Source organism: Primulina tabacum, chromosome 10 (assembly GCF_025594145.1).
Source record: "Primulina tabacum isolate GXHZ01 chromosome 10, ASM2559414v2, whole genome shotgun sequence".
Classification (NCBI taxonomy): Eukaryota; Viridiplantae; Streptophyta; class Magnoliopsida; order Lamiales; family Gesneriaceae; genus Primulina; species Primulina tabacum.
In genome coordinates this window covers 16,273,369-16,298,571 of record NC_134559.1, presented here as the reverse complement: position 1 = coordinate 16,298,571, position 25,203 = coordinate 16,273,369, and the positions used below count along the sequence as shown (strand labels likewise).

Sequence of the window (25,203 nt, the reverse complement as noted above, 5' to 3'; positions counted from 1 at the left end):
TTAAAAACAATTATTTCGACTGTTTTACCCATAATTTACGTAAACGATCGCAACACGAGGACTTCCCAGGGAGGTCACCCATCCTTGCTCTGCCATCGCGCCAGAACGCTTAACTTCATGGTTCTGATTGGGCGAGAGCAGTGCCGCGTGTTGACCATCGCTGCCCGCGCCACACGTACTCGAGGGATATAAGAATAAACATCCCACTCAATGTCAGGTGCGATCATACCAACTCTAATGGAACGGATCCCATCAGAACTCCGAAGTTAAGCGTGCTTGGGCGAGAGCAGTAATAGGATGGATGACCCCCTGGGAAGTCCTCGTGTTGCACCCCTTTTCGTGTTTTTCTATTTTTGATTACTTGTTGACAGACAATTTTCTGCTAAATCATCTGAATCTATATCGGGACCAGATAAGACATGTGAAATCAATGTCGCAAGGGCACTGCCGGATTTGGACAAAATTGTAGCCTAATTTGATTGTAAACGGGCAAACGAACGAGACTCATTACTCCGCAATGACCTGGCGAGATTTTAGCCAAATTCTTTCTCTAAAACTCTCTAATTTGAGATTTTCCGCTTCTGTTAAGCTTCCGTTTACTCAAGAAATCCGTTTAGGAAGTCCGAAATTCGATTTTGGTTCCATTTTATCGTATCCCCGGCATAATAATAGCTTTACATTCGCTATTTTTTTCTTCTTATTTTTTTTTTCAATTTTCTGGGAACATTTATTGATTTTTGTAATCGTGAGTCGGTTCTGTGCGGAAGGGTATGACGCAGATTACTCCGGAGACGATTAACTCATTAAAAACAATTATTTCGACTTTTTTAGCTATTTTTTACGTAAACGGTCGAGACACGAGGATTTCCCAGGGAGGTCACCCATCCTAGCTCTGCCATCGCGCCATAACGCTTAACTTCTTGCTTTTGATTGGGCAAGAGCAATGCCGCGTTTTTTCCATCGCCGCCCGCGCCACACGTACTCGAGGGATATAAGAATAAACATCCCACTCAATGTCTGGTGCGATCATACCAGAACTAATGCACCGGATCCCATCAGGACTCCGAAGTTAGAGTGCTTGGGCGAGAGCAGTACTAGGATGGGTGACCCCCTGGGAAGTCCTCGTGTTGCACCCCTTTTCGTGTTTTTCTATTTTTGATTACTTGTTGACAAACGATTTTCGGCTCAAATAATCTGAATCTCGATCGGGACCAGATAAGACATGTGAAATCAACGTAGCTCGGGCACTGCCGGATTTGGACAAAATTGTAGCCTAATTTTATTGTAAACGGGCAAACGAACGAGACTCATTACTCCGCAATGAGCTGGCGAGATTTTAGCCGAATTACTTCTCTAAGACCCTCTAATTTGCGATTTTCCGCTTCTGTTAAGCTTCTGTTTCCTCGAGAAATCCGCTTAGGAAGTCCGAAATTCGATTCCGGTTCCATTTTATCGTATCCCAGGCATAATAATAGCTTTGCATTCGCTATTTTCTTCTTCTTATTTTTTTCTATTTTCGGGGAATATTAAGCGATTTTTGTTGTCGTGAGCCGGTTCTGTGCGGAAAGGTATGACGGAGATTACTCCGGAGACGGTAAACTCATTAAAAACAATTATTTCGACTGTTTTAGCGATAATTTACGTAAACGGTCGCGACACGCGGAATTCCCAGGGAGGTCACCCATCCTAGCTCTGCCATCGCGCCCGCATGCTTTACTTCATGGATCTGATTGGGCGAGAGCAGTGCCGCGTGTTGTCTATCGCCGCCCGCGCCACACGTACTCGAAGGATATAAGAATAAACGTCCCACTCAATGTCGGGTTCGATCATACCAACACTAATGCACCGGATCCCATCAGAACTCCGAAGTTAAGCGTGCTTGGACGAGAGCTGTACTAGGATGGGTGACCCCCTGGGAAGTCCTCGTGTTGCACCTCTTTTCGTGTTTTTCTGTTTTTGATTACTTGTTGACAGACGATTTTCGGCTCAAATCATCTGAATCTCGATCGTGACCAGATAAGACATGTGAAATCAACGTAGCTCTGGCACTGCCGGATTTGGACAAAATTGTAGCCTAATTTGATTGTAAACGGGCAAACGAACGAGACTCATTGATCTACAATGAGCTGGCGATATTTTAGCCGAATTCCTTCTCTAAGACACTCTAATTTGCGATTTTCCGCTTCTGTTGAGCTTCCGTTTCCTCGAGAAATCCGCTTAGGAAGTCCGAAATTCGATTCTGGTTCCATTTTATCGTATCCCAGGCATAATAATAGCTTTATATTCGCTATTTTCTTCATCTTATTTTTTTTTCTATTTTCTGGGAACATTTAGCGATTTTTGTTGTCGAGAGCCGGTTCTGTGCGGAAGGGTATGACGCAGATTACTCCGGAGACGGTTAACTCATTAAACACAATTATTTCGACTGTTTTAGCTATAATTTACGTAAACGGTCGCGACACGAGGACTTCCCAGGAAAGTCACCCATCCTAGCTCTGCCATCGCGCCAAAACGCTTAACTTCTTGGTTCTGATTTTGCGAGAGCAGTGCCGCGTGTTGTACATCACCGCCAACGCCGCACGTACTCGAGGGATATAAGAATAAACATTTCACTCAATGTCGGGTGCGATCATACCAGCACTAATGCAACGGATCCCATTAGAACTCCGAAGTTAAGCGTGTTTGGTCGAGAGCAGTACTAGGATGGGTGACCTCTTGGGATGTCCTCGTGTTGCACCCATTTACGTGTTTTTCTATTTTTGATTACTTGTTGACAGATGATTTTCGGCTCAAATCATCTGAATCTCGATCGGGACCTGATAAGACATGTGAAATAAACGTAGCTCGGGCCCTGCCGGATTTGGACAAAATTGTAGGCTAATTTGATTGTAAACGGGCTAACGGACGAGACTCATTACTACGCAATGAGCTGACGAGATTTTTGCCGAATTTCTTCTCTAAGACCCTCTAATTTGCGATTTACCGCTTCTGTTAAGCTTTCGTTTCCTCGAGAAATCCGCTTAGGAAGTTCGAAATTCGATTCCGGTTCCATTTTATCGTATCCCAGGCATAATAATAGCTTTACATTCATTATTTCCTTCTTATTTTTTTTCTATTTTCTGGGAACTTTTATCGATTTTTGTTGTCGTGAACCGGTTCGGTGCGGAAAGGTATCACGCAGATAACTCTAGAGACGGTTAACTCATAAAAAAAATTATTTCGACTGTTTTAGCTATAATTTACGTAAACGGTCACGACACGAGGACTTCCCAGGATGGACGACCCCCTGGGAAGTCCTCGTGTTGCACCTCTTTTCGTGTTTTTCTATTTTTGATTACTTGTTCATAGACGATTTTCGGCTCAAATCATCTGAATCTCGATCGGGACCAGATAAGACATATGAAACCAACGTAGCTCGGGCACTGCCGGATTTGGACAAAATTGTTGGCTAATTTGATTGTAAACGGGCAAACGAACGAGACTCATTACTCTGCAATGAGCTGACGAGATTTTATCCGAATTCCTTCTCTAAGACCCTCTAATATGTGATTTTCTGCTTCTTTTAAGCTTCTGTTTCCTCGAGAAATCCGTTTAGGAAGTCCGAAATTCGATTCCGGTTCCATTTTATCGTATCTGAGGCATAATAATAGCTTTACGTTCGATATTTTCTTCTTCTTATTTTTTTCTATTTTCTGGGAACATTTAGCGATTTTTGTTGTTGTGAGCCGGTTCTGTGCGGAAGGGTATGACGCAGATTACTCCGGAGACGGTTAACTCATTAAAAACAATTATTTCGACTGTTTTAGCTATAATTTACGTAAACGGTCGCGACACGAGGACTTGCCAGGGAGGTCACCCATCCTCACTCTGCCATCGCATTAGAACGTTTAACTTCATGGTTCTGATTGGGCGAGAGCAGTGCCACGTGTTGTCCATCGCCGCCCGCGCCACACGTAGTAGAGGGATATAAGAATAAACATCCCACTCAATGTCGTGTTCGATCATACCAGCACTAATGCACTGGATCCCATCAGAACTCCGAAGTTAAGTGTGCTAGTGCTAGGGCAGTACTAGGATGGGTGACCCCCTGGGAAGTCCTCGTGTTGCACCCCTTTTCGTGTTTTTCTATTTTTGATTACTTGTTGATAGACGATTTTCGGCTCAAATCATCTTAATATCGATCGGCACTAGATAAGACATGTGAAATCAACGTAGCTCGGGCTCTGTCGGATTTGGAAAAAATTGTAGCCTAATTTGATTGTAAACGGGAAAACGAACGAGACTCTTTACTCCGCAAAGAGCTGGCAAGATTTTAGCCGAATTCCTTCTCTAAGACCCTATAATTTGCGATTTTCCGCTTTTGTTAAGCTTCCGTTTCTTCGAGAAATCCGCTTAGGAAGTCCGAAATTGGATTCCGATTCCATTTTATCGTATCGCAGGCATAATAATAACTTTACATTCGCTAATTTTTTTTCCTATTTTTTTTCTATTTTCTGGGAACATTTAGCAATTTTTTTGTCGTGAGCCGGTTCTGTGCGGAAGGGTATGACGCAGATTACTCCGGAGATGGTTAACTCATTAAAAACAATTATTTCGACTGTTTTATCAATAATTTACGTAAACGGTCGCGACACGAGGACTTCCCAGGGAGGTCACCCGTCCTAGCTCTGCCATCGCGCCAGAACGTTTAACTTCATGGTTCTGATTGGGCGAGAGCAGTGCTGTAATTATCATGGGCCATTAGGCTGAACCAACAAAGGCCTCTGCCCATACCCACGCACCACTACTGGTCATGGGTCGTTAGGATGGTCCAGCATGGGCCGAGGCCTTTGTTGGTTCACCCTAATGGCCCATGATCGTTACAAAAAAAGGCGCCTTTTTTTGTAACGATCATGGGCCATTAGGCTGAACCAACAAAGGCCTCGGCCCATACCCACGCATCACTACTGATCATGGGTCGTTAGGATGGTCCAGCATGGGCCAATGCACCGTCACTCATAGAATATCTCACCCCTGGTAAGTGGTTTCTTTCTCCTTCCTTAACACTTGAACCCAGGACCTCCAGACTTAAGTACCTAGATTCCTAAGTGTTGGTACCAGTTGAGAATTTAGTCTTTTTATATTATTTTAGCCCTTATGAACCACGACTCGACCCCCGTGAACCAATTTTCAATTTTCCCAAGTTTTAAAAACTCTAATGACCCAAAATCTTCGACCCCGAGCCATCTCTTGATTTTCACGAGTTACCCCCGAACCATGTTGATCCAAAACTTGACCAACATCCTAAAGTACCCTACTGGACCCATATATCCCACGGAAAACACCCCTAACCAAAAAAACGAGCCCCATACTCCTCTACCATAAGCTGGCCGAGAAATCCTTGTTGGACAAGGACTCTTGTTCAAGCTTCCCTGCCCCTACCAACAAACCCAGCCACCGAACCCACCTGTTGTGCACCCCCTAAGGACCCAGGCCCCCAGGACCACGCCCACCAGCCTGCAACAAGCCCAGAACCCAGCACGCAATTCCCCTTGATTCTCGGGTGGGAGTCATAGCTTGCTAGGACTCCTTCCCAGCCCTTGATCGCGAGTCCTAGCATGGCTAGGACTCTCTCCCTAACTCACCCACGACCTTGGCTAACCCCTGGAACTAGCCAACCAAGCCCTAGACCCTGCAACCATAAAACTGAACCCCTTTGCTCCATGACAGCAAGTTGTTGCACAGCTTGTGTTCTATTGCATGTGTGGTGTTAAGGTGATTATCTAGGACTCTAAATCCCGTGTAAAATCATGCCTAAACATAACCTATATCGTGGCAGCTCGTATATACATGTAAAGGACAAAAGTTTGAATCAAAATCATGCTTGGAATTTCATGGATTGCATAAAAACGAAAATAATTCAAAGTGTCACTTGTTTCCCAAAATTTTCATGCATAAAAATATAATATGATGTGATGATGGTTTGAAGGGAAGAATATGTGAGCCTATGCGTAATTTACGCACGAAAAACCATTGACGATGACGAAGAACGGAGCAAGAACCTTGGCTAAGACTTTCCCTTGGCAACGCTCGAAAGTTTGCCTCAATTTTTAAGAATGTGTGTGCCGTGTAATCTAGGTATTTTCAGAATTGTGGCCGTGTCCTTTTGAAATAATCGTAGGTTTATGGGAAAGGTTTACATATTATATACTTAATTAAACACTAACAAGGTTTTAGGCCTATTAAGCCCCTAATTAAGCCCATTAGTCTTTAATTAGAATTAAATAAAATGTTAGTAAAGTTTTGGTAAAAATAGTTTGGGAATTAAATAGCGGGGTTGCCAAAAAGTTCGTATTTTTTTATTGAAAAACCCACACCGATAAAATTTACGTCCCGACATATAAAATCAACATGCAAGTATCGAAATTTAAGGGACCAAAATGCAATATTTCGAAAGATTGGGGACCTAAGGGCAATTTACGAACGTTTAAGGGCTGAATCAAAATTTTCGAAATAATATAAGGATTTATTTGTTGTCCATCGCCACCCGCGCCACACGTACCCGAGGGATATAAGAATAAACATCCCACTCAATGTCGGGTGGGATCATACCAGCACTAATGCACCGGATACCATCAGAACTCGGAAGTTAAGCGTGCTTGGGCGAGAGCAGTACTAGGACGGGTGACCCCCTGGGAAATCCTCGTGTTGCACCCTTTTTTGTGTTTTTCTATTTTTGATTACTTGTTGACAGACGATTTTCGGCTCAAATCATCTGAATCTCGATCGGGACCAGATAAGACATGTGAAATCAACGTAGCTCGAGCACTGCCGGATTTGGACAAAATTGTAGCCTAATTTGATTGTAAACGGGCAAATGAACGAGACTGATTACTCTGCAATGAGCTGGCGAGATTTTAGCCGAATTTCTTCTTTAAGACCCTCTAATTTGCGATTTTCCGCTTCTGTTAAGCTTTTGTTTCCTCGAGAAATCCGTTTAGGAAGTCCAAAATTCGATTCCGGTTCTATTTTATCGTATCCTAGGCATAATAATAGCTTTACATTCGTTATTTTATTCTTCTTATTTTTTTTTCAATTTTCTGGGATCATTTAGCGATTTTTGTTGTCGTGAGCCGGTTTTGTGCGGAAGGGTATGACGCAGATTACTCCGGAGATGGTTAACTTATTAAAAACAATTATTTCAACAGTTTTAGCTATAATTTACGTAAACGGTCGCGACACGAGGACTTTCCAGGGAGGTCACCCATCCTAGCTCTGGCATCGCGCCAGAACGGTTAACTTCTTGGTTCTGATTGGGCGAGAGCAGTGCCGCGTGTAACGTCCCGAAAATCGAAAAGTCCACGTAAACCACATGCATGCAAATTATTAAATTCTTTGGTATTTCATTAAATTATTTTAAAGCATAAAATGTATTTTTATTTTATTAAATTGTGTTTAATTATTTTTATGCATTTTATGCATAATTCATGCATGGTAGAATTTATTCCATACATTTTATAAGTTCATGCATTAAGGTTTTTAATTTGCATTTCGCTCTTGAACGAGGATCAGAGACCGGAGAATTTTCAAGAAAATTATTTTTATTACACGATTAAGTTCTATTAATTAATACAAGATGTTTTAAAGGTGTTTTTCAAGAATTGAGATTTATTGGGTATTTTTATCTGCAGAATTTTATTTTTACCCGGTAAGCAAATTTTATCGAATCAGGGGACTTTTTGAGGCTTCGACTAATATTTTTAAAAACTTTTCATCACGAAATATTTTTCGGGAGTGTGTTTGGACTTAATGAGACTACTTTTAAGCTTGTTGGGCTTAAAATTCTTTTTAAATCTTTAATTAGAAACTTATGGCCTATTATATTTTAATTAACTACATAATAAATCTCTATGGACCCACTACACCTAACATTACCCTCCCCAATCATCCGACACCCTCACTCCCATCTCAAAATTTTCATAGAAATCCTAGCAGCTGAAAGCACGGCCATTTTCATTCAAGGCGTAATAAAATTCTCCGACTTGATTTCCGACGCTCGTTCTTCGGTTTTCTTGCGAAATATTTTCACCAGGCACGCTCTATATCATTCTTCTGCATCATACAGGTTTTATATACTGAGTTTGGTGTTCATGCATGAAAAGTTTCGATCCAAGCTTGTCTATGGAAGATCTTTGATTTTCTTGTGTTTATTGCATTCTTTTTGTTTCAAGTCTCACATTTTCTTGAATTGTGCAAGGAGGCTGCCGTTTTGTTGATGCTAAGGGACTGTTTAGAGCAGGTTAGTGGAGTCATGAGGCTGGTGTAAGGTTCGGTAGGTTTGGAGTGAAGGCCGAGATGTGTAGCGGCTTGGGGTTTCTCGTTTTCTTTGTCTAGATCGGTGGGTAGGTGAAGTCTGGTGGTGCAAGGGCGACTCTAGACCTTGAATAGACTCTGGTGGGTCTGAACCATGGTCTGGAAATGCACGAACGCTGCTGGTCTTGTCCTAGAAGCCGCAAGGGAAGAGTTGGACGAGTTGGGTTCGATTGGTGTTGTGGGGAGTGTAGCGATAGGGTGATCTACGCCTGATGCATGAGGCTGATCGCATGGGTGCATTAGGTTCAGGGGAGCCCTATCGTGGTCTAGGAAAGGCTGAGACGTGCCTGGTTCCATCAGTGTTGGGCTAAGACGCGAGAATAGGGAGGTAGTGTAGTAGGGTAGGCGAAAGGGGAAGAGGCTGATTTCCAGCATCTTGTAAGGCCTGATCGAATGGTTTAAGCAACGGGTCTGGATGTTTATAAGACCTTTTAAGTGTTTATTAGGTGTGGTAAAAAGTTGGGAAAAATACGGTTAAGTTTCGAGTCGATTCGGCTTAAAACCGGGACACCGGTCCAAGTTTTAAAACAATTCGGTTAAGTTATAAAATGAGCTCGAGTTTACGTCTAGGGATGCTTTTAAATATGTTTTGGAATATTTTAAGGAATTTGGTAAGCTTCGGATCAAAATAATGAGTTTTGGATTTAATCCGGGATTTAGTCGCAACACGAAACGTTAATTACAGAATTAATTGAAACGCTAGATTTAAGCTTAATTAAATTATGAAAAAATATATTTAAAGTCAAATAATTATAAGAAGTCTAAGTTTTTAATTTGGGAATTTTATGCTAAGGTTTGGTTTAATTCGGGATTAAAGCGCGTTAATATGTTATGTTTAAAAATTAATTTAAAATTCATCGATTTAAGACAAATAAAAATAAGGGAAAATTTTTGTAGGCTTAAATAATTATTTGGGACATGTTAGAGTCAATGGAATTAAGAAAATGTCAAAAACGTGAAATTTTACGTCTAAGGGCAAAATGGTAATTTTTGGGTTTCCAGGGGCAAAATGGTCATTTTGCACCCGAGGTTAGATGTTGGTCCTGGCAGCGCCATGAGCACAAATTTACTATATTTTAAAGTTTTATGCATCATGATCACGATTTTTAAGATTTTATGAAAATATACGTTGCATGCTTGGTTTAAAGGAAAAATTACGTATATGCATGTTTTTATTAAGTGGTGAATATCATGATGTTTTTGAAGGATGGGAGTTGGTTGTGACTGACGATGTATATGTATACGATGATAGGATTGGAGATATCGTGAGGGAAAAGGCCCTAGAGGGAGCCCGTTTACGGGAGAAGGCCCCAGAGGGAGCCCGACGATCGTATTTCCATTGACATGATATGAGATATGATGAGCTGAGGCCAAGGCTCAGTGGACGGGTAATGTTGTCGCTGATGTCCCCGCCGTCGGGTACCACGGTTTTATAGATGGATCCATCGATAGAGCTGATACGATAGAGCTGATACGAAAGTCACAACTAATGAACTGAATTCAGTTAAAAAGAAAATGTTTAAGTTTATGATGACATGATTTAATACGATATGATTTGATACGACATGTTTATATTCATGTTTTAAAGTTTATGAAAGGTATGTTGGCATTATGATTTTACAATACACGTTTATGTTATGCTTTTAAGTTAATGAAAGATATGTTGAGTATGATATTTTTCACTGTTGTGTGCTATGTATATGTACTTGTTATTCCTGGTATAGGTGTGTTGATTCTTTAGACTCACTAGGCGTGTGTGATGCAGGTGAGCTAAATGTTGAGGAGACTATAGGTGCCGAACTCTGAGTAGGCAGACCTGGTGCGATGACACGACCCGAGGACCACATGTTTTCCGCATTACGATTTATGAGATTGAGAGGAAATGAATATTTTCACACGTTGATGATTTTAAGATTTTTATTAGTTTATGTTTTCGTATGATTGTAGATGAGTTTGGTTATTTTTTTACTGTCAAATTATTACGATTATTTTAAATGTTATTTCGAAAATGCGAGCTTTTATTTAAATAAAATGTCCAGTAGAATTTTAAAAATGAGTGAGACGTTACAGTTGGTATCAGAGCAAGGGCCATGTATAGGGTTGTGCCACCGCCAGTTTCTGCAGCTCAGTCTTCAAGCCTCAAGTCTGTAAGCTTTTATGATTTCAATGTTTTCAATGTTTTACTCATATCACCTGCATGTTAACATGATTTACGCTTTATGATGATTTATGGTATATGTTTAACTGCTTTTATGATTTAAGGATTTACTGTTTTAAAAACTAGATTAAATTGCATGTTGGTTACGTTTGGAATTGGACGTGTCTAAGAATTCTAATATTGGTCTTTAGGAGAAGTGGATAATGATTTGATTATACCGATTTTTAGGTTAGAAGTACTGATGTTCTACTCTTTGGGGTAATAAGTTAATCTTGAAAGTTATGAATGCTTTTGGGACTTGTAGAATTTCTAAGAAATTATTGATAGTTCGTGGTTGCTAGTTGAATTAATTTTTGATGAATCCATACAAGGATTAATGATTCGAAAACTACGACGATCTTTGTAAGTATAAAAACGTAGAATTTATTTAGGATGCATGCTCTACCTAATGGGACCTAAGGATTTAATTGAATTGATTGAGAATTTAAAAGACCTAATTGTAATAACCAATAATTGAGGACCTGAGTGCAACAATAAAATTCTAAGGGTCCAAACTTTGGGATTAAATTTTTAGTTTTGAGAATTTTAAGGTTTAATGAGGCCAAGTCGAAAATTTTATGGAAAAAAAATGCAAATTTCGAGGAGTTATAAAGCCAAAATTGTAATCTTTGACAATTTTAAGGACCAAATTGTAAATTTTGAAATTTTGAGGATTAAAATTCGAACTTTTGAGGAACACTTGGGTAAAATCAGTAATTTTCGAGGTTATGAGAATTGATCTTGGGTCTAATAAAGTTAAGATTATTGAATTTTATGTTACGAGAAACCTATAAAATGGGATTAGGAACGCCAAGAACTTATGGGTAATTTTTGGATTCTCGAGATTAAGAACAAATTCGGATAATATTCGAGGAAAGTAAGAACTAATTTTGAAATTTTTAAGAAATTTAGGGATTTGTTTAGCAGTAAGTGAGAATTGAATGGTTTAAATGATAAGACTTTTCGGTGATTTGAGCTTGAAGAGATAATTAGAACTTGGTTATAATCTGGGTTATAATGTAATAAGGAATGACAATCAAGGGCATTGTAGGATGATTCAATATTGGGCTTGAAAATCTAAATGTTAATGGAATAAGACAATGAAAAAAATTAAGAATTTAGAATGATAACAATTTAAGGTAAAGTGATCATTTAGTCAAGTTACAAGATTAGACATTAAGTTAACTTATTTTTGAGGACTTAAGGTTTGATGTAGCATAAGTGTTAATCATGATCTTAAGAGTTAAAATTATATCTTTGTTGGAATTTAAATTTTTCTAGAAAGTTGGGTATGTTTGATGGTTAGGTTACTCGATAGATGCATGTAAGAATTGAGGTAGACACCTCGTCTTGAGGAATTTTTGGTAAGTTATTAAGAAACTTGAGAATAAGTGAATATGTGTGTTGGAATTATGTTATCTAATACTATTTGGGTCGCGTAAGCTTGAATTTTAAGTTTATGGAATACGTGTTAATACGGAAATTTTGGGTGAAAAAATAATAATAATAATAATAAAAAAGAATTAGTTGTGTTCAACATAAGTTATCAATTAATGAATATTAAGATTTTTATCGAGTGAGAAATCTAAAAAGCTTGATATGGGGATTCTAGAACTCTATGGAGTATAAGTGAAGTTGATTTATTAGAGTTAGTCTAAGGCTCCCATGGGATGACTTAATAAGTTTTATACGCTAGTATGTATGAAGCATTGAGAATACGTAAGAATGCAACATTCATTTCAACGGGGAAAGTCCAAGGGCCTTAAGCCTCAACTAAATTGTAATTGGGAAGAAAATAGTTTAAGCATGTGATTGATGATAGAAGTGTTTTATTAATTAGGTAGAAGTTCGATAGTTTTATGGATTAACGCTACTCGAATTTAAAGATTTGCAACAATTTAATATTTGGGATGTACTTGTAAATAATTAAGTTACGTAAGTTTGGTGCTATAAGATAAAGATTCGATTCAAGGATCTTAGGCGAATATCATTATGGGTTTGAGATAAGGTTTAACTTTTAAGTGTATCACCGAAGATATAAGTCGATCAGTAAAATCTTGGTGTTAAGATTTCTTAAGTTGCATAAATGATAATGTAATAAGTTGATGAACATTACGGGTATAGTATAAGAAAAGTAAGACGCAATAAAATTCGAACTGCCATTTCTAATATTGGGAAGTTTGAGAAAAGTCGGAATTTGAGGCATGAGTAGAATAGAACTAAGTCGCAATAAGTCGTTCTAGGTTGCAATTCGCAAATAAGGATTTCAATAGGCAAAATAAATAGGATTGAGGAGACATAAGTACATCCTAAGATTTATTATTTTATCACAGTAGCGCAGCGGAAACGTGAAATATTGAGATTCTAGAATTAAGAGTCTAAACTTTGTGATTATCAAGGATAAGCGAATTTCGCGGACGAAATTCAATTTAAGGGAGGAAGATTGTAACGTCCCGAAAATCTGAAAGTCCACGTAAACCACATGCATGCAAATTATTAAATTCTTTGGTATTTCATTAAATTCTTTTAAAGCATAAAATGTATTTTTATTTTATTAAATTGTGTTTAATTATTTTTATGCATTTTATGCATAATTCATGCATGGTAGAATTTATTCCATACATTTTATAAGTTCATGCATTAAGGTTTTTAAGTTGCATTTCGCTCTCGAACGAGGATCAGAAACCGGAGAATTTTCAAGAAAAATATTTTTATTACACGATTAAGTTCTATTAATTAATATAAGATGTTTTAAAGGTATTTTTCAAGAATTGAGATTTATTTGGTATTTTTATCCGCAGAATTTTATTTTTACCCGGTAAGCAAATTTTATCGAATCGGGAGATTTTTTGAGGGTTCGGCTAATATTTTCAAAAACTTTACACCACGAAATATTTTTCGGGAGTGTGTTTGGACTTAATGAGACTACTTTTAAGCTTGTTGGGCTTAAAATCCTTTTTAAATCTTTAATTAACAACTTATGGCCTATTATATTTTAATTAACTACATAATAAATCCCTAAGGACCCACTACACCTAACATTACCCTCCCCAATCAACCGACACCCTCAATCCCATCTCAACATTTTCATAGAAATCCCAGCAGCTGAAAGCACGGCCATTTCCATTCAAGGCGTAAGAAAATTCTCCGACTTGATTCCCGACGCTCGTTCTTCGGTTTTCTTGCGAAATATTTTCACCAGGCACGCTCTATATCATTCTTCTGCATCATACAGGTTTTATATACTGAGTTTGGTGTTCATGCATGAAAAGTTTCGATCCAAGCTTGTCTATGGAAGATCTTTGATTTTCTTGTGTTTATTGCATTCTTTTTGTTTCAAGTCTCACATTTTCTTGAATTGTGCAAGGAGGCTGCCGTTTTGTTGATGCTAAGGGATTGTTTAGAGCAGGTTAGTGGAGTCATGAGGCTGGTGTAAGGTTCGGTAGGTTTGGAGTGAAGGCCGAGATGTGTAGCGGCTTGGGGTTTCTCGTTTTCTTTGTCTAGATCGGTGGGTAGGTAAAGTCTGGTGGTGCAAGGGCGACTCTAGACCTTGAATAGACTCTGGTGGGTCTGAACCATGGTCTGGAAATGCACGAACGCTGCTGGTCTTGTCCTAGAAGCCGCAAGGGAAGAGTTGGACGAGTTGGGTTCGATTGGTGTTGTGGGGAGTGTAGCGATAGGGTGATCTACGCCTGATGCATGAGGCTGATGGGGTGGGTGCAGTAGGTTTAGGGGAGCCCTATGGTGGTCTAGGAAAGGCTGAGACGTGCCTGGTTCCATCGGTGTTTGGCTAAGACGCGAGAATAGGGAGGTAGTGTAGTAGGGTAGGTGAAAGGGGAAGAGGCTGATTTCCAGCATATTGTAAGGCCTGATCGAATGGTTTAAGCGACGGGTCTGGATGTTTATAAGGCCTTTTAAGTGTTTATAAGGTGTGGTAAAAAGTTGGGAAAAATACGGTTAAGTTTCGAGTCGATTCGGCTTAAAACCGGGACACCGGTCCAAGTTTTAAAACAATTCGGTTAAGTTATAAAATGGGCTCGAGTTTACGTCTAGGGATGCTTTTAAATATGTTTTGGGATATTTTAAGGAATTTGGTAAGCTTTGGATCAAAATAATGAGTTTTGGATTTATCCGGGATTTAGTCGCAACACGAAACGTTAAATACAGAATTAATTGAAACGCTAGATTTAAGCTTAATTAAATTATGAAAAATTATACTTAAAGTCAAATAATTCTAAGAAGTCTAAGTTTTTAATTTGGGAATTTTATGCTAAGGTTTGGTTTAATTCGGGATTAAAGCGCGTTAATATGTTATGTTTAAAAATTAATTTAAAATTCATCGATTTAAGCCAAATAAAAATATGGGAAAATTTTTGTAGGCTTAAATAATTATTTGGGACATGTTAGAGTCAATGGAATTAAGAAAATGTCAAAAACGTGAAATTTTACGTCTAAGGGCAAAATGGTAATTTTTGGGTTTCCAGAGGCAAAATGGTCATTTTGCACCCGGGGTTAGATGTTGGTCCTGGCAGCGCCATGAGCACAAATTTACTATATTTTAAAGTTTTATGCATCATGATCACGATTTTTAAGATTTTATGAAAATATACGTTGCATGCTTGGTTTAAAGGAAAAATTACGTATATGCATGTTTTTATTAAGTGGTGAATATCATGATGTTTTTGAAGGATGGGAGTTGGTTGTGACTGATGATGTATATGTATACGATGATACGATTGGAGATATCGTGAGGGAAAAGGCCCTAGAGGGAGCCCGTTTACGGGAGAAGGCCCCAGAGGGAGCCCGACGATCGTATTTCCATTGACATGATATGAGATATGATGAGCTGAGGCCAAGGCTCAGTGGACGGGTAATGCTCTGATGTCCCCGCCGCCGGGTACCACGGTTTTATAGATGGATCCATCGATAGAGCTGATACGATAGAGCTGATACGAAAGTCACAACTAATGAACTGAATTCAGTTAAAAAGAAAATGTTTAAGTTTATGATGACATGATTTAATACGATATGATTTGATACGACATGTTTATATTCATGTTTTAAAGTTTATGAAAGGTATGTTGGCATTATGATTTTACAATACACGTTTATGTTATGCTTTTAAGTTCATGAAAGATATGTTGAGTATGATATTTTTCACTGTTGTGTGCTATGTATATGTACTTGTTATTCCTGGTATAGGTGTGTTGATTCTTTAGACTCACTAGGCGTGTGTGATGCAGGTGAGCTAAATGTTGAGGAGACTATAGGTGCCGAACTCTGAGTAGGCAGACCTGGTGCGATGACACGACCCGAGGACCACATGTTTTCCGCATTACGATTTATGAGATTGAGAGGAAATGAATATTTTCACACGTTGATGATTTTAAGATTTTTATTATTTTATGTTTTCGTATGATTGTAGATGAGTTTGGTTATTTTTTTACTGTCAAATTATTACGATTATTTTAAATGTTATTTCGAAAATGCGAGCTTTTATTTAAAAAAAATGTCCAGTAGAATTTTAAAAATGAGTGAGACGTTACAGTTGGTATCAGAGCAAGGGCCATGTATAGGGTTGAGCCACCGCCAGTTTCTGCAGCTCAGTTTTCAAGCCTCAAGTCTGTAAGCTTTTATGATTTCAATGTTTTCAATGTTTCACTCATATCACCTGCATGTTAACATGATTTACGCTTTATGATGATTTATGGTATATGTTTAACTGCTTTTATGATTTAAGGATTTACTGTTTTAAAAACTAGATTAAATTGCATGTTGGTTACGTTTGGAATTGGACGTGTCTAAGAATTCGAATATTGGTCTTTAGGAGAAGTGGATAATGATTTGATTATACCGATTTTTAGGTTAGAAGTACTGATGTTCTACTCTTTGGGGTAATAAGTTAATCTTGAAAGTTATGAATGCTTTTGGGACTTGTAGAATTTCTAAGAAATTATTGATAGTTCGTGGTTGCTAGTTGAATTAATTTTTGATGAATCCATACAAGGATTAATGATTCGAAAACTACGACGATCTTTGTAAGTATAAAAACGTAGAATTTATTTAGGATGCATGCTCTACCTAATGGGACCTAAGGATTTAATTGAATTGATTGAGAATTTAAAGGACCTAATTGTAATAACCAATAATTGAGGACCTGAGGCAACAATAAAATTCTAAGGGACTATTTCGAATTTACCAAACTTTGGGATTAAATTTTTAGTTTTGAGAATTTTAAGGTTTAATGAGTCAAAGTCGAAAATTTTATGGAAAAAAAATGCAAATTTCGAGGAGTTATAAGGCCAAAATTGTAATCTTTGACAATTTTAAGGACCAAATATTAAATTTTGAAATTTTGAGGATTAAAATTCGAAATTTTGAGGAACACTTGGGTAAAATCAGTAATTTTCGAGGTTATGAGAATTGATCTTAGGTCTAATAAAGTTAAGATTATTGAATTTTATGTTACGAGACACCTATAAAATGGGATTAGGAACGCCAAGAACTAATGGGTAATTTTTGGATTCTCGAGATTAAGAACAAATTCGGATAATATTCGAGGAAAGTAAGAACTAATTTTGAAATTTTTAAGAAATTTAGGGATTTGTTTAGCAGTAAGTGAGAATTGAATGGTTTAAATGATAAGACTTTTCGGTGATTTGAGCTTGAAGAGATATTAGAACTTGGTTATAATCTGGGTTATAATGTAATAAGGAATGACAATCAAGGGCATTGTAGGATGATTCAATATTGGGCTTGAAAATCTAAATGTTAATGGAATAAGACAATGGAAAAAAATTAAGAATTTAGAGTGATAACAATTTAAGGTAAAGTGATCATTTAGTCAAGTTACAAGATTAGACATTAAGTTAACTTATTTTTGAGGACTTAAGGTTTGATGTAGCATAAGTTTTAATCATGATCTTAAGAGTTAAAATTATATCTTTGTTGGAATTTAAATTTTTCTAGAAAGTTGGGTATGTTTGATGGTTAGGTTACTCGATAGATGCATGTAAGAATTGAGGTAGACACCTCGTCTTGAGGAATTTTTGGTAAGTTATTAAGAAACTTGAGAATAAGTGAATATGTGTGTTGGAATTATGTTATCTAATACTATTTGGGTCGCGTAAGCTTGAATTTTAAGTTTATGGAATACGTGTTCATACGGAAATTTTGGGTGAAAAAATAATAATAATAATAATAAAAAAGAATTAGTTGTGTTCAACATAAGTTATCAATTAATGAATATTAAGATTTTTATCGAGTGAGAAATCTAAAAAGCTTGATATGGGGATTCTAGAACTCTATGGAGTATAAGTGAAGTTGATTTATTAGAGTTAGTCTAAGGCTCCCATGGGATGACTTAATAAGTTTTATACGCTAGTATGTATGAAGCATTGAGAATACGTAAGAATGCAACATTCATTTCAACGAGGAAAGTCCAAGGGCCTTAAGCCTCAACTAAATTGTAATTGGGAAGAAAATAGTTTAAGCATGTGATTGATGATAGAAGTGTTTTATTAATTAGGTAGAAGTTCGATAGTTTTATGGATTAACGCTACTCGAATTTAAAGATTTGCAACAATTTAATATTTGGGATGTACTTGTAAATAATTAAGTTACGTAAGTTTGGTGCTATAAGATAAAGATTCGATTCAAGGATCTTAGGCGAATATCATTATGGGTTTGAGATAAGGTTTAACTTTTAAGTGTATCACCGAAGATATAAGTCGATCAGTAAAATCTTGGTGTTAAGATTTCTTAAGTTGCATAAATGATAATGTAATAAGTTGATGAACATTACGGGTATAGTATAAGAAAAGTAAGACGAAATAAAATTCGAACTGCCATTTCTAATATTGGGAAGTTTGAGAAAAGTCGGAATTTGAGGCATGAGTAGAATAGAACTAAGTCGCAATAAGTCGTTCTAGGTTGCAATTCGCAAATAAGGATTTCAATAGACAAAATAATTAGGATTGAGGAGACATAAGTACATCCTAAGATTTATTATTTTATCACAGTAGCGCAGCGGAAACGTGGAATATTGAGATTCTAGAATTAAGAGTCTAAACTTTGTGATTATCAAGGATAAGCGAATTTCGCGGACGAAATTCAATTTAAGGGGAGAAGATTGTAACGTCCCGAAAATCGAAAAGTCCACGTAAACCACATGCATGCAAATTATTAAATTCTTTGGTATTTCATTAAATTCTTTTAAAGCATAAAATTTATTTTTATTTTATTAAATTGTGTTTAATTATTTTTATGCATTTTATGCATAATTCATGCATGGTAGAATTTATTCCATACATTTTATAAGTTCATGCATTAAGGTTTTTAAGTTGCATTTCGCTCTCGAACGAGGATCAGAGACCGGAGAATTTTCAAGAAAAATATTTTTATTACACGATTAAGTTCTATTAATTAATATAAGATGTTTTAAAGGTATTTTTCAAGAATTGAGATTTATTTGGTATTTTTATCCGCAGAATTTTATTTTTACCCGGTAAGCAAATTTTATCGAATCGGGGGATTTTTTGAGGGTTCGGCTAATATTTTCAAAAACTTTACACCACGAAATATTTTTCGGGAGTGTGTTTGGACTTAATGAGACTACTTTTAAGCTTGTTGGGCTTAAAATCCTTTTTAAATCTTTAATTAACAACTTATGGCCTATTATATTTTAATTAACTACATAATAAATCCCTAAGGACCCACTACACCTAACATTACCCTCCCCAATCAGCCGACACCCTCAATCCCATCTCAACATTTTCATAGAAATCCCAGCAGCTAAAAGCACGGCCATTTCCATTCAAGGCGTAAGAAAATTCTCCGACTTGATTCCCGACGTTCGTTCTTCGGTTTTCTTGCGAAATATTTTCACCAGGCACGCTCTATATCATTCTTCTGCATCATACACGTTTTATATACTGAGTTTGGTGTTCATGCATGAAAAGTTTCGATCCAAGCTTGTCTATGGAAGATCTTTGATTTTCTTGTGTTTATTGCATTCTTTTTGTTTCAAGTCTCACATTTTCTTGAATTGTGCAAGGAGGCTGCCGTTTTTTTGATGCTAAGGGACTGTTTAGAGCAGGTTAGTGGAGTCATGAGGCTGGTGTAAGGTTCGGTAGGTTTGGAGTGAAGGCCGAGATGTGTAGCGGCTTGGGGTTTCTCGTTTTCTTTGTCTAGATCGGTGGGTAGGTGAAGTTTGGTGGTGCAAGGGCGACTCTAGACCTTGAATAGACTCTGGTGGGTCTTAACCATGGTCTGGAAATGCACGAACGCTGCTGGTCTTGTCCTAGAAGCCGCAAGGGAAGAGTTGGACGAGTTGGGTTCGATTGGTGTTGTGGGGAGTGTAGCGATAGGGTGATCTACGCCTGATGCATGAGGCTGATGGCGTGGGTGCAGTAGGTTCAGGGGAGCCCTATGGTGGTCTAGGAAAGGCTGATACGTGCCTGGTTCCATCGGTGTTGGGCTAAGACGCGAGAATAGGGAGGTAGTGTAGTAGGGTAGGCGAAAGGGGAAGAGGCTGATTTCCAGCATCTTGTAAGGCCTGATCGAATGGTTTTAAGCGACGGGTCTGGATGTTTATAAGGCCTTTTAAGTGTTTATTAGGTGTGGTAAAAAGTTGGGAAAAATACGGTTAAGTTTCGAGTCGATTCGGCTTAAAACCGGGACACCGGTCCAAGTTTTAAAACAATTCGGTTAAGTTATAAAATGGGCTCGAGTTTACGTCTAGGGATGCTTTTAAATATGTTTTGGGATATTTTAAGGAATTTGGTAAGCTTCGGATCAAAATAATGAGTTTTGGATTTAATCCGGGATTTAGTCGCAACATGAAACGTTAATTACAGAATTAATTGAAACGCTAGATTTAAGCTTAATTAAATTATGAAAAATTATATTTAAAGTCAAATAATTATAAGAAGTCTAAGTTTTTAATTTGGGAATTTTATGCTAAGGTTTGGTTTAATTCGGGATTAAAGCGCGTTAATATGTTATGTTTAAAAATTAATTTAAAATTCATCGATTTAAGCCAAATAAAAATATGGGAAAATTTTTGTAGGCTTAAATAATTATTTGGGACATGTTAGAGTCAATGGAATTAAGAAAATGTCATACGTCTAAGGGCAAAATGGTAATTTTTGGGTTTCCAGGGGCAAAATGGTCATTTTGCACCCGGGGTTAGATGTTGGTCCTGGCAGCGCCATGAGCACAAATTTACTATATTTTAAAGTTTTATGCATCATGATCACGATTTTTAAGATTTTATGAAAATATACGTTGCATGCTTGGTTTAAAGGAAAAATTACGTATATGCATGTTTTTATTAAGTAATGAATATCATGATGTTTTTGAAGGATGGGAGTTAGTTGTGACTGACGATGTATATGTATACGATGATACGATTGGAGATATCGTGAGGGAAAAGGCCCTAGAGGGAGCCCGTTTACGGGAGAAGGCCCCAGAGGGAGCCCGACGATCGTATTTCCATTGACATGATATGAGATATGATGAGCTGAGGCCAAGGCTCAGTGGACGGGTAATGCTCTGATGTCCCCGCCGCCGGGTACCACGGTTTTATAGATGGATCCAGATAAGACATGTGAAAACAACGTAGCTCAGACACTGCCGGATTTGGACAAAATTGAAACCTAATTTAATTGAAACGGGCAAACGAACGTGACTCATTACTCCGCAATGAGCTGGCGAGATTTTAGCCGAATTCCTTCTCTAAGACCCTCTAATTTGCGATTTTCCGCTTCTGTTAAGCTTCCGTTTCCTCGAAAAATCCGCTTAGGAAGTCCGAAATTCGATTCCGGTTCTATTTTATCGTATTCAGGCATAATAATAGCTTTACATTTGCTATTTGCTTCTTCTTATTTTTTTCTATTTTCTGGGAACATTTTGCGATTTTTGTTGTCTTGAGCAGGTTTCGTGCGGAAGGGTATGACGCATATTACTCCGGAGATGGTTAACGCGTTAAAAACAATTATTTCAACTGCTTTATCCATAATTTACGTATACGGTCGTGACACGAGGACTTCCCAGGGAGGTCACCCATCCTAGCTCTGCCATTGCGCCAGAACGCTTAACTTCATGGTTCTGATTGGGCGAGAGCAGTGCCGCGTGTTGTCCATCGCCGCCTCCTCCACACGTAATCGAGGGATATAAGAATAAAAATCCCACTCAATGTCGGGTGCGATCATACCTGCACTAATGCACCGGATCCCATCAAAACTCCGAAGTTAAGTGTGCTTTGCCGATAGCAGCACTAGGATGGGTGATCCCCTGGGAAGTCCTCGTGTTGCACCCCTTTACGTGTTTTTCTATTTTTGATTACTTGTTGACAGACGATTTTCGGCTCAAATAATCTGAATCTCGATCAGGATTAGATAAGACATGTGAAATCAACGTAGCTCAAGCACTACCGGATTTGGACCAAATTGTAGCCTAATTTGATTGTAAACGGGCAAACGAACGAGACTCATTACTCCACAAGAAGCTGGCGAAATTTTAGCCGAATTCCTTCTCTAGGACCCTCTAATTTGCGATTTTTCGCTTTTGTTAAGCTTTCGTTTCCTCGAGAAATCCGCTTAGGAAGTTCGAAATTCGATTTCGGTTCCATTTTATTGTATCTCAGGCATAATAATAGCTTTACATTCACTATTTTCTTCTTCTTATTTTTTTTTCTCTTTTTTGGGAACATTTAGCAATTTTTTTTGTCGTGAGCCGGTTCTGTGCAGAATGGTATAACGCAAATTACTCTGGAGACGGTTAACTCATTAAAAACAATTATTTCGATTGTTTTAGCCATAATTTACGTAAACGGGTCGCGACACGTGGGCTGCCAGGGAGGTCACCCATCCTCGCTCTGCCATCGCGCCAGAACGCTTAACTTCATGGTTCTGATTAGGCGAGAGTAAAGCCGCGTGTTTTCCATCACCGCCCGCTCCACACGTACTCGAGGGATATAAGAATAAACATCCCACTCAATGTCGGGTGTGATCATACCTGCACTTATGCACCGGATCCCATCAAAACTCCGAAGTTAAGCGTGCTTGGTCAAGAGCACAACTAGGATGGGTGACCCCCTTCGGCTCAAATCATCTGAATCTCGATCGGGACCAGATAAGACATGTGAAAACAACGTAGCTCGGACACTGCCGGATTTGGACAAAATTGCAGGCTAATTTGATTGTAAACAGGCAAACGAACGAGACTCATTACTCCGCAATGAGCTGGCGAGATTTTAGCCGAATTCTTTCCCTAAGACACTCTAATTTGCGATTTTTCGTTTCTTTTAAGCTTCTGTTTCCTCGAGAAATCCGTTTAGGAAGTCCGAAATTCGATTCCGGTTCCATTTTATCGTATCCCATGTATAATAATAGCTTTACATTCGCTATTTTCTTCTTCTTTTTTTTTTTCTATTTTCTGTGAACATTTAGCGATTTTTGTTGTCGTGAGCCGGTTCGGTGCAGAAGGGTATGACGCAGATGACTCCGGAGACGGTTAACTCATTAAAAACAATTATTTCGACTGTTTTAGCTATAATTACGTAAACGGTCGCGACACAAGGACTTCCAAGGGAGGTCACCCATCCTAGCTCTGTCATCGCGCCAGAACGCTTAAATTCATGGTTCTGATTGGGCGAGAGCAGTGCCGCGTCTTGTCCATCGCCGCCCGCTCCACACGTACTCGAGGGATATAAGAATAAACATCCCACTCAATGTCGGGTGCGATCATACCGGCACTAATGCACCGGATCTCATCAGAACTACGAAGTTAAGCTTGCTTGGGTGAGAGCAGTACTAGGATCGGTGACCCCCTGGGAAGTCCTCGTGTTGCACCCCTTTTCGTGTTTTTCTATTTTTGATTACTTGTTGACAGACGATTTTCGGCTCAAATCATCTGAATCACGATCGGGATCAGATAAGACATGTGAAATCAACGTAGCTTGGGCACTGCCGGATTTGGAAAAAATTGAAGCCTAATTTGATTGTAAACGGGAAAACGAACGAGACTCATTACACCGCAATGAGCTGGCGAGATTTTAGCCGAATTCCTTCTCTAAGACCCTCTAATTTGCGTTTTTTCGCTTTTGTTCTGCTTCCGTTTCTTCTAGAAATCTGCTTACGAAGTCTGAAATTCGATTTTGGTTCCATTTTATCGTATCCCAGGCATAATAATAGCTTTACATTCGCTATTTTCTTCTTCTTATTTTCTTTTCTATTTTCTGGGAACATTTAGCGATTTTTGTTGTCTTGAGCAGGTTTCGTGCGGAAGGGTATGACGCATATTTCTCCGGAGACGGTTAACTGGTTAAAAACAATTATTTCAACTGTTTTATCCATAATTTACGTAAACGGTCGTGACACGATGACTTCCTAGGGAGGTCACCCATCCTAGCTCTGCCATAGCGCCAGAACGCTTAACTTCATGGTTCTGATTGGGCGAGAGTAGTGCCGCGTGTTGTCCATTGCCGCCCGCGCCACACTTACTCGAGGGATATAAGAATAAACATCCCACTCAATGTCGTGAGCGATCATACCAGCACTAATGCACTGGATCCCATCAGAACTCTTAAGTTAAGCGTGCTTGGGCGAGAGCAGTATTAGGATGGGTGTCCCCCTGGGAAGTCCTCGTGTTACACCCTTTTTCGTGTTTTTCTATTTTTGATTACTTGTTGACAGACAATTTTCGGCTCAAATCATCTGAATCTTGATCGAGACCAGATAAGAAATGTGAAATCAACGTAGCTCGGACACTGCCGTATTTGGACAAAATTGTAGCCTAATTTGATTGTTAACGGTCAAACGAACGAGACTCATTACTCCGCAATGAGCTGGCGAGATTTTAGCCGAATTCCTTTTCTAAGACTCTCTAATTTGTGATTTTCCGCTTCTGTTAAGCTTCTGTTTCCTCAAGAAATCCGCTTAGGAAGTTCTAAATTCGATTGCGATTCCATTTTATCGTATCCCAGGCATAATAATAGCTTTACATTCGTTATTTCCTTCTTCTTATTTTTTTTCTATTTTCTGGGAACATTTAGCGATTTTTGTCGTCGTGAGCCGGTTCTGTGCGGAAGGGTATGACGCATATTACTGCGGTGACGGTTAACTCATTAAAAACAATTATTTTGACTGTTTTATCCATAATTTACGTAAACGGTCACGGCACGAGGACTTCCAAGGGAGGTCACCCATCCTAGCTCTGCCATCGCGCCAGAACGCTTAACTTCATGGTTCTGATTGGGCGAGAGCAGTGCCTCGTGTAATGCACCGGATCCCATCAAAACTCCAAAGTTAAGCGTGCTTCGGCGAGACCAGTACTAGGATGGGCGACCCCCTAGGAAGTCCTCGTGTTGCACCTCTTTTCGTGTTTTTCTATTTTTGATTACTTGTTGACAAAAGATTTTTGGCTCAAATCATCTTAATCTCGATAGGGACCAGATAAGACATGTGAAATCAACGTAGCTCGGGTACTGCCGGATTTGGACAAAATTTTAGGCTAATTTGATTGTAAACAGGCAAACGAACAAGACTCTTACTCCGCAATGAGCTGGCGAGATTTTAGCCGAATTCCTTCTCTAAGACCCTCTAATTTGCGATTTTCCGCTTCTGTTAAACTTTCGTTTCCTCTAGAAATCC

The 25,203-nt window shown here is 38.5% G+C and overlaps 7 non-coding genes and 2 pseudogenes across 7 annotated transcripts; all 9 read left to right on the top strand.

The window, feature by feature from the left end:
- Positions 1-215: 215 nt before the first annotated feature.
- On the top strand, positions 216-334 carry LOC142510803 (5S ribosomal RNA; annotated as a pseudogene).
- A 684-nt stretch (positions 335-1,018) lies between these two features.
- Positions 1,019-1,136, top strand: LOC142506650 (5S ribosomal RNA). The gene has a single exon (XR_012804935.1). It is a non-coding gene; the product is annotated as a 5S ribosomal RNA (ribosomal RNA).
- A 682-nt stretch (positions 1,137-1,818) lies between these two features.
- LOC142506433 (5S ribosomal RNA) lies at positions 1,819-1,937 on the top strand. The gene has a single exon (XR_012804727.1). It is a non-coding gene; the product is annotated as a 5S ribosomal RNA (ribosomal RNA).
- A 684-nt stretch (positions 1,938-2,621) lies between these two features.
- On the top strand, positions 2,622-2,740 carry LOC142506880 (5S ribosomal RNA). The gene has a single exon (XR_012805155.1). It is a non-coding gene; the product is annotated as a 5S ribosomal RNA (ribosomal RNA).
- Positions 2,741-3,993: 1,253 nt separating this feature from the next.
- On the top strand, positions 3,994-4,112 carry LOC142508225 (5S ribosomal RNA). The gene has a single exon (XR_012806450.1). It is a non-coding gene; the product is annotated as a 5S ribosomal RNA (ribosomal RNA).
- A 2,465-nt stretch (positions 4,113-6,577) lies between these two features.
- On the top strand, positions 6,578-6,696 carry LOC142507264 (5S ribosomal RNA). The gene has a single exon (XR_012805524.1). It is a non-coding gene; the product is annotated as a 5S ribosomal RNA (ribosomal RNA).
- Positions 6,697-21,750: 15,054 nt separating this feature from the next.
- On the top strand, positions 21,751-21,869 carry LOC142511669 (5S ribosomal RNA; annotated as a pseudogene).
- Positions 21,870-23,287: 1,418 nt separating this feature from the next.
- Positions 23,288-23,406, top strand: LOC142508944 (5S ribosomal RNA). The gene has a single exon (XR_012807140.1). It is a non-coding gene; the product is annotated as a 5S ribosomal RNA (ribosomal RNA).
- A 684-nt stretch (positions 23,407-24,090) lies between these two features.
- LOC142508138 (5S ribosomal RNA) lies at positions 24,091-24,209 on the top strand. Its single transcript, XR_012806366.1, has one exon. It is a non-coding gene; the product is annotated as a 5S ribosomal RNA (ribosomal RNA).
- Positions 24,210-25,203: the final 994 nt, after the last annotated feature.